The sequence below is a fragment of the Castanea sativa genome, chromosome 7 (genome assembly GCF_040712315.1).
Source record: "Castanea sativa cultivar Marrone di Chiusa Pesio chromosome 7, ASM4071231v1".
Classification (NCBI taxonomy): domain Eukaryota; kingdom Viridiplantae; phylum Streptophyta; class Magnoliopsida; order Fagales; family Fagaceae; genus Castanea; species Castanea sativa.
The window spans coordinates 38,438,833-38,452,565 of NC_134019.1; positions in this window are offsets into that span (position 1 = coordinate 38,438,833).

The window sequence follows — 13,733 nt, forward strand, 5'->3', positions numbered from 1 at the left end:
AATAACCATGACAGTCTTGATCATCCTGATATTGTTGATTTGCTTGCATCCGGTTTTACTGGTTGTCTTCACGAATGGTGGGATTCACATCTCACAGAAGAATCCAGAGAATCTATTAAACATGCTGTTAAAAGAGATACTGATGATATGCCTATTTTTGACCAAAATATTAATCGTGGTGTTCCTGATGGTGTTAATACTTTGGTTTACACCATTCTTAAACATTTTGTTGGTACTCCTTCTAATATTTCGTCTCGAATTTCTGACTACTTGAATAATTTGAGATGTCCTACTATGTCTGATTACAGATGGTACCAAGATGTATTTACTTCCAGAGTCATGCTCAGAAAAGACTCTACAAAGCCTTATTGGAAAGAGAAGTTTATTGACGGTATGCCTCCTATTTTTGCTCACAAGGTAAAAAATGAATTAATTGGTAAAAATGATTCTATTGACTTTGATAATTTAACCTATGGTGATATTTTCAGCACTATTAAGAAAATTGGAATTAATATGTGCAATGATGAAAAATGGCTAAAACAACAGTTAAAAGATAAAAAGAAAGCTAAATATGAAATGGGTAATTTCTGTGAACAATATGGTTTACCTCCTATTGCCCCTTCCAGGAAAAAATGAAAAAGTAAACATGATAAGGTTTACAAAAGTTATTCCCATAAAAAGTATAAAAGATACAAAACACACTTTGTTAAACCCAATGATTTTTATAAAAACAAATCTGCTTTTCAAAAACATGATAAACAAAGATCAGGAAAAGGTAAGTGCTTTAACTGTGGCAAATTTGGCCATTTCAGTAAAGACTAAACCCAAAAGCCTGATAAGTTGAAAAATAAGTTGAACATGTTGAACATTAATAATAATGATCAAAATGAATTATTTCAGATTCTTGAATCTGCTGCTTCAACTGATTCCTTTGAAGACGATTTTTCCTCCTCATCTGATTTTGATTATCACTCTCATAGTGATGTTTCTAAATCTCCTAATATTAAACTTGGCTGTAGAGATTCTTGTTGTAATGTGATTAAATCTGTTAAAATGTTAACCAAAAGTAAAGAGAACGATAATTTACTATTAACAATGATAAGTAAAATTGAAGACCCTAATTTACAAAAAGATTATCTTGACAAGTTTTTGAAAAACTTAACAAAAGAAGATAAGGTTAAAAGACCTAATTCTACGATAAGTTTTGAAGAAACTCTGAAAAGATTTAATAAAAATAAATCAAAAGAGATAACTGTTAATGATCTTCAACATGAAATAAAAACTGTTAAACAAGAAATAATTCAATTAAAAAATGATTTTAAAACTATTAAACATGAAAATGATCATCTTAAACAAGAATTGTTAATTCTAAAAATTGATAAAACTATGGATAAGCACCAATCTGATGATGATGAGCAAAAGGACGGAGATGAATCTGATCAACAAGCTTCTCCTTTTGGTGATGTTTCTGATCATACTTTAATTAATTTGATTGATAATCAATTGTCTCTTGTTAAACATATGCTTCCCAAATGGTACACTAAAGTCAAAATCGTTGTTACTCATGATTATGCTTTTGATGTTGTTGCTATGATTGATTCTGGTGCTGATGTTAACTGTATTCAAGAAGGACTGATTCCTTCTAAATATTTTGAAAAATCTACTGAAAAATTAGTTTCTGCTAATGGAACTAAAATGAAAATCAAGTATAAATTAAATAATGCTCATATTTACCATGATAATGTTTGCTTCAAAATTCCCTCTGTACTTGTTAAAAACATGACTGATAAAGTAATTCTTAGTTTGCCTTTTATTGATTCTTTGTATCCTTTTCTTACTGAAGATGATGGAATTACTACTGAGTCTTTGCTTTGATCCAAAATTCTCCGTAGCATGTTATCTTCCTACAATAATATTCTCCAACACTCTTTCCACAATATTCTCCAACACAATCATAGTCATCCTAACATTCATTGTCCGGCACAACTATTATATATTCCTATTGAACTTTGGCTTTTGAAACATACTTTTCAAAAGAATTTTATTAATACTATTTACTCACACTTTTCCAAAAAATATTCTATCATACTATTAACTATGGCCAACTAGCTTAACATCCTCTCCCTTACTTGGCAGGACAACGTAAGATTTAATACTACCACTACTAAGTGGAATATTATGACTTCTTCGGCAGAGAAGAGGGACAAGGGGAAAACACCTGCACAGGACTTTCCTCAAGACGAAAGGTTCCCAGCGGGATACCCTTTTGTAATGCATGAAGGCGCATTTTCTGGAGTAAAATCCAGTAATGCAACATCCCTTCAGGAATTTGTCCCGGCAGAGGTGACATATTCTAGTGGTGATATCATATTAACTTTATAGGAAGTATTGAACACAGACTTGCAATTCCATAATGGAATCTATAGTGAATTACCAGATTCCATTAAGTTCATTCTAGACAATCTTCAAGCTGCCCATTCTTCAGACCACCACAAACTATTCAACAAAACCATGAGAGCACTTGAAATTCACCTTGTTAACCTTGCTACCCAAATTGTTGACCCTACTATTGAAAATGCAGCCTTTTGCCGACCAACTTTTTAATTGCCTTGTTTACGCTCAAAACCATCATGATGAATCAAACATGATTAGTCAACTCTTTGGCAAAGAGAAAATCCATTCAATGGATAGAAAGACTATAATGGGTACTGATTTTGCTAGATTGAATCTAAAAAACCAATCTTTGCTTAAAAGTGTTGTTGCCAACTTGCCTCCAGAAGTACAAACTTGTATTTTTGAAAGCAAGGCTATGACTAAAGATCTTAATCTTTGGTTAAAACATTTCAAAACTCTTGTCTCAATTGCCCCTACCATTGTTGAACCTGATGGCCCCAACAGAGGCTACCTGAAAAAGAAATGGGGAAAATACTTTGGGAGTAGTCTCAGAGTACATGAAAAAACCCATCCTTTCCCTGGCCTTTTGATTAATTTTGAAGATGGTTCTGATGATGATCCTTTTTGGCTTTCTCAAATGTTTGAATTTGGTTTTGTTAAACTCATCAAATTAACAAGTCATAATCAAATTAACCAGTTCCCTAATATTATCCAAAAGGCTGTTGCAGATGTTGCAGCAACCCTTTATGTTTCAATCAGATGTTGGAGTACTTTGTCCAAATGGGAAAAGAAAAATTGGATGAATGTTCAACCTTCCAAGCATCTTGTTCTTATTAATGGATATAGTCACCAAGGTCAATGGTATGAAGGAAATGCTTATGTTTCCCATAAACATCCCTATGCTCTTGCTGAATGTTGGAGAAGTTACTTTAACAATCGAATTCTTGATCTCTCTGAAGAATTATGGAAAGACTAATATTTCTTTGGTTGTATAGACAGAATTTCTGTTTTTGTTAACAAACCTTATACTTCTGTAGTCCGACACTTACAATGGGTAGAACATGATGACCCAAGAATATTCCTCACAAGAGATCCTGTTTACGAACCATTAATATATTGTGGTTTCTGTAACCAATATTCAACCTATCATGAACATGAATGCAATGATGATCTCCTATGGGATCCCTTTCCTAGGGACCCTTATGCTGGTTACCCGTCTGATGCAGCTTCTGCCTAGAAGCATACTGGTCTAACTAGATGATGCTTCTATTTGCCGAAGATACTTTCCTGACAATAATGATCCCTTGTTGACTATATTGGCACCATCACTCTTCCATTGTTGACCATTCCAAGATACAGGCTTTGCGAAAAGATAAAATTATTTTGTTGATACTTTTGGCACTACTAGCCAACCTACTTTCGGTCTCAAAAGCTGATTTGATTCCCTCCAGATATTGCTCTCTTATTGCCCCTCACGGGTCCTAATGTGAATAGTAAAATGTCACTATATACTTTGTACTGTTTACTACTTTATTCACTTATATAAGGGGGTTGTCCCTTATTGTGAAACTCAGAATCTTTTTCTAGGATTTCCCTTAGAACTCTCTCTAGGACCTCCTTAGATCAAGATATCTCACTGATTACACAAAGCTTGTAACTAGGAACCAGGACTAGCTTTCAAGCCTTGTACTGTTTACCCAACCTGTTGATCACTGTAATCTTGTTGCTACTACTACTGTAAGTACTTTGATGTATATTCAATAAACAAAAGTGGGCTATGGTGACGAAATCTAGTGCGAATAAACAATTTCGTCACCAAATGATAACATTTAGTGAGGAAAAGAAGAATTCCTCATCAAATATTATAAAAATTTAAAAATTCGTGACGAAATCAATATTTCGTTACCAAAGATGTACTAATTGGTGACAAAATCAATATTTCGTCACCAAAGATGTACAAGTTGGTGACGAAATATTTATTTCGTCACTATAGGTCATGAAAAAAAGGCAAACCTAGGGTGACGAAAAATTCGTGTCACCAAAGACTTACCAGAGGTGACGAAATTCTAAATTCGCCACCCAATATTAGGATGTAGGTGTTTTTGGTGACGAAATAAATTTTCGTCACCTATTGTTTAACTGAAGACTAACCAGAGAGTGACAAAATTCCAAATTCATCATCCAATATTAAGATGGAGGTGTTTTTGGTGTTTGTCACCTATTGTTTACAAATAATTAAGGATGACCATGGGTAGGGTATACCCATATATACCCGACCCAATTAATTTATCCATGGATATTTGATTACTTTACCTAATTAGTATCCATATCCAATTGTTACCCGGTCTATTTATCCATTGATATCCATACTTTACCCAATGCCGATTTTTATAAAATCACCAAATATGCTCAAAAACCACTAAAATGACCAATATATCCTCAAAATCTCTAAAATAAGCAAAATAACCATGAAACCTTTAAAATGACCAAAATACTTCTACAATCTCTAAAATCACCAATTATGCTTAAAAAAAACCACTAAAAAGACCAAAATATCCCAAAATCTCTCAAATGAGCAAAATACCCATAAAATAACCTAAGATTGACCAAAATACCCCTGAAATCAACAAATATGCTTAAAAACCACAAAAAATTACCAAAATACACCCTAAACCTAATAAATGACCGAAACCCGCAAATCCTAAAAAATGACGAAAGTACATGCGAACCTAAAAAATTACCAAAATGCCCCTGAAACCTAAAATTTGGCCAAAATACACCTTAAACAAAAAATTACCAAAATATCCCCTAAACTTAAAAAATAACTGAAATACCTACGAAACCTAAAAACTGACTGAAATAGCCTTGATGCTTGAAAATTACCAAAACAATCCTAATCCTAAAAAAATGACCAAAATACCCCCTTAAACTTAAAAAATGACCAAAATACCCTTGAAACCAATAAAATGACAAAAATGGCCCTAAAACCTATATGATGATACAAACACACCCTAAACCTAAAAGATGATCGAAATACTCTCAAATCTAAAAATGACAAAAATACCCCTAAATGACCAAAATACTTATTTTTATAATTTCGGGCTATTTTGGTCATTTTTTAGTTTTTGGGGGTGTTTTGGTTATTTTATAAGTTTTAGGGGTATTTTGGTCATTTTTTAAGGTTTTGAGGGTATTTTCGGTTATTTTTTAGGTTTACAGGAAATTACTATGACTATAGTATACTAAATTAGTAATTTTCATATTTTGGAGGGTATTTTGGTCATTTTTAGATTTCAAGGGTATTTTGGTCATTTTTAGGTTTTGGGGAGTATTTCGGTCATTTCTTGGGTTTAGGACATATTTTTGTCATTTTTAAGTTTCAGGGAGTATTTTGGTCATTTTAAAGGTTTCAGGGGTATTTCGGTTATTTTTTAGGTTTGGGGGATATTTTAGTTTTTTTTTTTTTAGTTTTCAGGGATATTTTGTTAATGTTTTAAGTTTTCGGAGTATTTTGGTAATTTTATGATTTTAGAGGTATTTCGGTCATTTTTTAGATTTAGGGTGCATTTTGGCAATTTTAGAGGATTTTAGGAGTACTTTGGTTATTTGCAAGTTTTAGGGGCAATTTGGTAATTTTGGTTATTGGGTAATTGGGTGGGTTATGGTTTACCCATAATAATTTCGTTGAGTTAGGTTTGGGTTAGATGTAATTAGTTAAATGAGTAATAATCGGTAAGTGAGTAATATCTAAACCGTATCCAAACCGTTTGCACCTAATAATGGGTAAATGGGTAAGAATTTTTGACGGACCCAAAAAGCCCACTAAAAAAATCTTATTTGTGATGGCAAAATAAAACCCTCGCAAATACTTGGTAAAATGTGAAATATTTTTGACCAACAAGAAAAGCTATCACAATTATGTGTTATAATTGTCATAAATACTAATCTTTTGGAGGGAACTAAAATATTAGTATTTTTCATGTTTACATTAATTTCATATATTTTTCATACTTACAAAATTTCAAGGTGATTAAAAATTAATAGGCATGTCATCAATTAATTGTCTAAATTCAAGTTTTTGTATTTTAAAATAACACATAAAAGATGAGTTTAAGATCAAATGGTAAATTACATCCGATTGGCATGAAAATTGTCATGCATGTTAAGAACATATAGAACATGTAATCCAACGGTTAGATTTTCAAATTATGCATTCAATAATAAGCTATTGGGTGCTGTAATATTTTTTAGAGTTACATCAGGTGCAACTTGAACCCAACCCTATATTTCTTAATTCAAAGTAAATTTCAACAAATCCACCGTTAGATTACATTATCTTCATATATTTTTCATGATTACAAAATTTCAAGGTGATCAAAGATTAATAGTCATGTCATCAATCAATTATCTAGATTCAAGTTTTAGTAGTTTAAAATAATGCATAAAATATGAATTTATAGATCAAATGGTAAATTACATCCGATTGGCTTGAAAATTGGCATTCATGTTAAGAAAATATAGAAAATGTAATCCAACGGTTGGATTTTCAAAATATGAATTCAGTATTAAGTTATTGGGTGGTGTAACATTTTTTTGAATTACATCAGGTGTAACTTGAACCTAACCTTGTATTTCTTAATTCGATGTGAATTTTGACAAATCTACCGTTAGATTACATTATCTTCATATATTTTTCTTACTTACAAAATTTCAAGGTGATCAAAGATTAATAGTCATGTTATCAATCAATTGTTTAGATTCAAGTTTTAATAGTTTAAAATAATGCATAAAATATGAGTTTTTAGATCATATTGAAAATTACATCTGATTGGCATAAAAATTGGCATTCATGTTAAGAAAATATAGAAAATGTAATTCAACGGTTGGATTTTCAAAATATGAATTTAGTAATAAGTTATTGGTGGTGTAACATTTTTTTGAGTTATATCAGGTGTAATTTGAACCTAGCCCTATATTTCTTGGTGGAGAATTGAATTAGAGAGGAACCAAGAGATTCAACCCAGTAAGATGAGGAAGTGCGTAATTTTGATAAAATGTTTAGTGATTCAAAGCATGAGCTGTATCCAGGTTACACATATTACACTCTTTTGAAATTTATCATTTAGATGCTAAATGTGAAGGTAACAACCAACTTGAGTAATAAGGGGCTTGACATGATAAGGGGTTTTTTTGTTTATAGTAGTGGCTAGGTTTTTGTGTTAATGTTGGTGGCTGTACTTTTTGTTTAATGGTGGTAGTTGGGTGTTTTGTTTATGGTAGTAGCTGGGTTTTTGTGTAAATGGTGGTGGCTGTGTTTTTTGTTTAATAATAGTAGTGGGTTTTTGGTTTTTGGTGGTGGTTGAGTTTTTTGTTTAATGTTGGTGATGGGTTTTTTGTTTATAGTGATGGTTGGGTTTTTTGTTTATGGCAGTGACTGAGTTTTTGTGTTGATGGTGGTGGCTGTGTTTTTTGTTTAATGGTGGTGGTGGGTTTTTTGTTTATGGTAGTGGCGGGTTTTTTGTTTATAGTAGTGGCTGGGTTTTTGTATTAATGGTGATGGCTGTGTTTTTTGTTTAATAGTAGTAGTGGGATTTTTGTTTATGAACAGGTTGTGTTTTTTGTTTATAGTGGTGGCTGGGTTTTTGTATTAATGGTAGTGGCTGTGTTTTTTGTTTAATGGTAGTAGTGAGTTTTTTGTTTATGGTGGTGGCTATGATTTTTGTTTAATGGTGGTGGCTAGTTCTTTTTTTAGTAGTGTTCGCTAGATTTTTTATTCGTTGTGGTGGTTGGGTTTGTGTTTATGATGATGGCTGGATTTTTGTTTTGGATTTCACTTTATTTGTTTTGTTTTAAATTGGAATTTTTCTGCATTCTTTATGATTTCTCCATGGTTTGTAATGTGGGTTTGGTTTTTATTTGATGAGAATGTTGTAGGTCTTCTTTCTTTGATAGTTTGGCTTCATATGATGTTGCATTATGATTATTTTGTTTAGTTTGTTATTGGGTATTCTGTGGACATTTTCTACATTGTCTTACTAATAATATTTTTTTTTTGTAGTACATCTTATCAAGGATATAGGTTTGCAATCTAGTTTGTTATTGATATATTTTCCTTTATACTTGTGCAGATATGGGATTGGTGGCAAAAAGATAGCTTTTGTGGGACTACTTGAACTCAAATAATTTTCTGTAAAGTTTGGAAGTTAAGACATCATTTGTATATAAATAGTTGTAATTACTTTGTGAACATCTTTATTGCATTTTTAGATTGTATGGATGTTTTTTTTATGGATTTGGTTAGAAATGAATGGATTTTTTTATTTTATTTTATGGATTTGGATAGAAACGAACATGTTAATGTAATGGCAAGTAAATGTAAAGAATATTAATAAAAAAATAAAATTGGTGACGATAATTTTTGTCGCCATATCTGACTATAAGCAAAATTTGGTGACAAAATAATTCGTCATCTAATCTATTGAAATTATAAATAAATAAAAAAAACAATCGGTGACGCAAAACTTTGTCACCTAATCTATTTGAAATTGGAAAAAAAAAAAAAACATTTTGTGACGAAATATTTCGTCATTGAAAATAAGGTTTAGTGACAAAAATATTAGGTGACGAAAAACTTTCGTTATTTATCATTTTTTATTAACCTCAATTAACACGCTTTGAGACCCAACAAAAATATTGGAATATTTGCCCAAGAAAGCTAAAATTCAGATTTTTTATAGGATTCTGACCCAACGTTTATAAGTAAAATGCAAACTAAAGGTATAAATAACAGACCTTGACCCAATGATTATAATTGAATTACAAACTGAAGGTTTAAAGTTTGAACACCACAAGGAAGAATTCTTGATAAGTTCACAGTTCCTGAAGAACCAAAAGAAGAGCAAAGCCTCACCTTTTCTGATTTTTTTTCAATCATTTTATGAAAAACGTTTACAGACTTAAGGGCCTATTTAAGGGCTCCATAAAACTTTTTATTTTTTTATTTTTATATAAGATAGAATTTTACTCTAGCCTAATCTAAGTGTATATGTGTGTGAAGCTCCCTCCTAGAGACTTGAACCTCGGCCCTTACCCCCCACACTCCATAAGTACTTATACTTGTGGAGTGACCATCGAACTAAGGGTGTGTGGTGGTGGCTCCATATTCTAAAATAACTCCTAATTGATACCTAACCATATCAGGAATCAAATTTGACCTAAAAAATATTAAATGCACCTAAAAATAAGGAAATAAATCACCTAAATCTAAAATAACATTTTTTACATAAAAATACCAAAAATAAGAAATTACAATAACTAAACAGTAAATTGTGTCCTACATCAAACCCCTCCACTTGAAACAAACTCATCCTCGAGTTCATCTTTGAAATCTGAAATCTTCCACTCCAAATAAACAGATACTTCAAATGCTTTAATGACTTGATCCAGTTGGGAAACTTGAATCCTTCATAAAGTGTAGCATAAAATTTCTTCTCATCTACTTTCAATTTATTTGCAACATCAATCAACAAAGGATTAATAATAAAATTAAAATTTTCTACTCCAAGAAAATCAACACATTGTATAGTCATCTTCAACAAATCAACTGAGACTTGAGGATTGTGAGTTATGAGTTGTGAGTTGTGGACTCATCCTCATATTTGATCTCAATTGAATCTTCCACAGTGTTCTCAATAATTACCATCTGTTTTTTTTTTTGTTGCTTTTTTTACTTTTTTTTTTCTTTTGAGCTTGGTGCACGATTTTAACCTAGTGCACGTCACAAAATAAGAACAAGGAATAAAGAACACAAAAGGAACAAGATAGGATGATAACAAGAAACAAAAGATAAAGGGATAGAAAACTGATTTTAGAACCTGTGCTTTGATACCAAATGATGCGAACCTCAATCGAACCTGTGCTCCAATATTTTTGTTGGGTCTCAAAGCGTGTCGATTGAGTTTCGCATCAATGGATGTTTTTTATTTTATTTTATGGATTTGGATAGAAACGAACATGTTAATGTAATGGCAAGTAAATGTAAAGAATATTAATAAAAAAAATAAAATTGGTAACGATAATTTTCGTTGCCATATCTGACTATAAGTAGAATTTGGTGACAAAATAATTCGTCATCTGATCTATTGAAATTAAAAATAATAAAAAAAAAAAACAATCAGTGAAGCAAACTTTGTCACCTAATCTATTTGAAATTGAAAAAAAAAACATTTTGTGATGAAATATTTCATCATTGAAAATAAGGTTTAGTGACAAAAATATTAGGTGACGAAAAAATTTTGTCACTTATCATTTTTTATTAGTGACGAAAATTTTTTGTCACCTATCATTTTTTTATTAGTGACGAAACATTTTCGTCACCAATACATTTTGTGATGGAGCTTAGGTGACGAATGTTGTTTCGTCACCATATGTATTCGGTGACGAAATAAGGACATATTGTGACGAAATGTTTCTATAATTAAATATAAATGTTATTATGTCAATATGTTATAATTATTATTTGTTGTTCCTCACCTTACTTCACCTTAATTGTTATTTGAACAAGTAAAAGTTATGTCTTAATCCAACCGGATATAGCATTTCTCTCCAATCATTAATTAGTGTTTCTAAAATAAAATTACTATTAAGAGCTTTTAGAAATTTAAAACTTGCCATTATCTATAAAATATTTTTACTATTTATTTGTTATTAAATTTAATTATATTATCAATTTTTTTTTTAAAAATTATATATAATTCTTTTACTAAGCCGTGCATCGCACGGGCATAAAACTTGTATATATCGCTCTGTTTGTTTCAGCATCAACATTTTCTGAAAAATGGTTCATTTTCCAAATAGCATTTTCTAGAAAGTTATATCATTTTCTAGTATTTGGTAACGATCTTGAAAATGAGCTTGAAAATGTTTTCAGGTGTTTGGTATGCAAATTTTTATTTTTATTTTTATTTTTTATATTTCTTATGTAATTTAAAACGAGTGTATTATGTAAACCAACTAATGTAATCAATATAAAAAATAAAAAAAATAAGAATGAATTTGGTTTTCATACTACAATTTTGACAATAGATACAATCAAAATTAGTTGTCAAATTTTCATCATCTCTACCACTCATCTTGCTCATATATATGGACAAGATCGTCCACACACACACACACACACACATACACACACATATATAAACCATTTGTCTATATACATAAAATTGACAGGGGAATACATCTTTAATAAATACAAATAATAATAACTTTTAATTGTCTACTTTTTTTGTTGGTACACTAATTGTTTACTATGGTCAACCACAAGTCTTTTATATTACTCATAATTATGTATTTATATAATGTATCTACATAATATATCATCACTACATAGTATCTGCATAATGTATCTGTCAACAAAAAAAGATTATCCTATATAAAAGCAATTTAGAGCCATATAAGCACTATGTTTAAAATTTTCATCTTTTACTTCATTCATTCTTTCTTCTCTTTTATTTTTTTTAGTACTTTTATGTGCAAAACATTTCTACCTGCAATCCATCAAACCAAAAATTTCTTAGAGAAAAAATAAAATTAAGTTTGAAATTCAAAGTAAAGAATTGGGATTTTAGTAGAGAGAAATGAAATAATTACCGTTGCAAATATGTTCTCTTTTTCAAGTTGGTAGAGATGAATAAAATAATTACTGAGCAATGAGGGGAAAAAATCTAATCAGAGAACTGTGTTATAAAGGGGAAGAGAAATATGGAGAGAGAGAGAGAGAGAGAAAGATTAATCTATGGAAGAGGAGAGACCAGAGTTAGTGACAGTGAGGGTGTGAGGAAAGAAAAAGAAAAGGGAAGAGAGAAATAGTGAAAGAGCGTACCGTGAGAGATTGATTGTTTTCCCAAAAAAAAAAAAAAGGAAAAAAACCTATAAAAAACAAGCCTTATTTTTATGAGGATTTTCCATTGACTAAAGATAGTTTTTCTTCGACCAGTTTTTTTTTTGTGCTACCAAACACTGGAAAATGTGGAAAACTATCTTTACAAGTAGTTTTCCAGCAAAACAAACAGAGCGTATATAAAACCGAAACCTCTGAAGCTCTCGCAATTTTTCACGTCGGCACAATAATTAAATAAAATTATCATTTTATTTAAATAAAATTATTTTTATTTAGTCCAAATTTAACAAGGTGTAAAACTTTATCTCTCTAACAAGTCCAACTTAAACTTAAACTCAAACGTTGATAATCTATATATATATATATATATATATATATAACCGAAGCAAAAAATAGAGACTAACATAAAAATAAAAAAACGCAAGCAATCTGATTCAACTTTCTTCTTTGATTAATGAATTTTATGTCGAATTTTTTTATATTATTATTATTAATAAAATTTCAATTCAACATATATTGATATTTGTTTATATTGTTATTAATGAATTTTATCTTTTATGTCGAATTTTTTATTTGCTTTCATATATGCCTGAAATTTTCTTTCTATCTTATTCTTTTGTTATGTTTAAAATTGATTTTCTTTTGAGTATTTGGGTTAATCTTTATATTTATATTGACATTGTTTTCGTGGGTTTGGTTTTTGGGTTGAAATTTCCTCTAATTTTTTTTAATTGTACATGACAGATAAAGTATCTCTATTTTTTTTGGAGAAAAATCAAAATTGCAACCTATGTCTTTTAGCTTAAGGAACAATAAATTTTTATTTGGTATGTTATATATAAATTTTTTGAAGTTGGTTTGGTTTTAAAGTAGAATTTGGAGATTCTATAAATTTTGAAGTTTTAAGTCTTGAGGTTTTGGGTATTTGCATCTCAGTAGATTATCTTAATTCTTCACCTTAAATGCTTTTTATTTAGGTTCATGTGATTTTTTGTTTTCCTATTAAAAACTATGATTTTTGGTTGATTAATTATTTGTTTGGATTCAACATAAAAATAATGGAATTAGATATTATAATTTTGATATTGTTCCATGTTTTGAATTGTCTATATTGTTATTACTAAGATAAAGTCATATTGCTACTCAAATTTGAAACTTGGTGTGTCTTCCTCATATCATGGTCTTTGTTTATATTAGTTTTGAGTGTGTATATATAATTATTGAGAGTTTTGCTTTATTAATTTAAGAATTGTAAATTACTTTGTAAGATTTGGTAACCATGCACTTGAAACTCAATAACGTTCAATGTTAAACAATATTTCTAAACTATGGAAAAGGATAGAACTTAAATATTTCTTCATTTTTTTAAAAAAAATACTAACTATCAAAATGTCTATTTACTCATTGTTGGATTTTTTTTTTTCAAAGACAATAGTTTTTC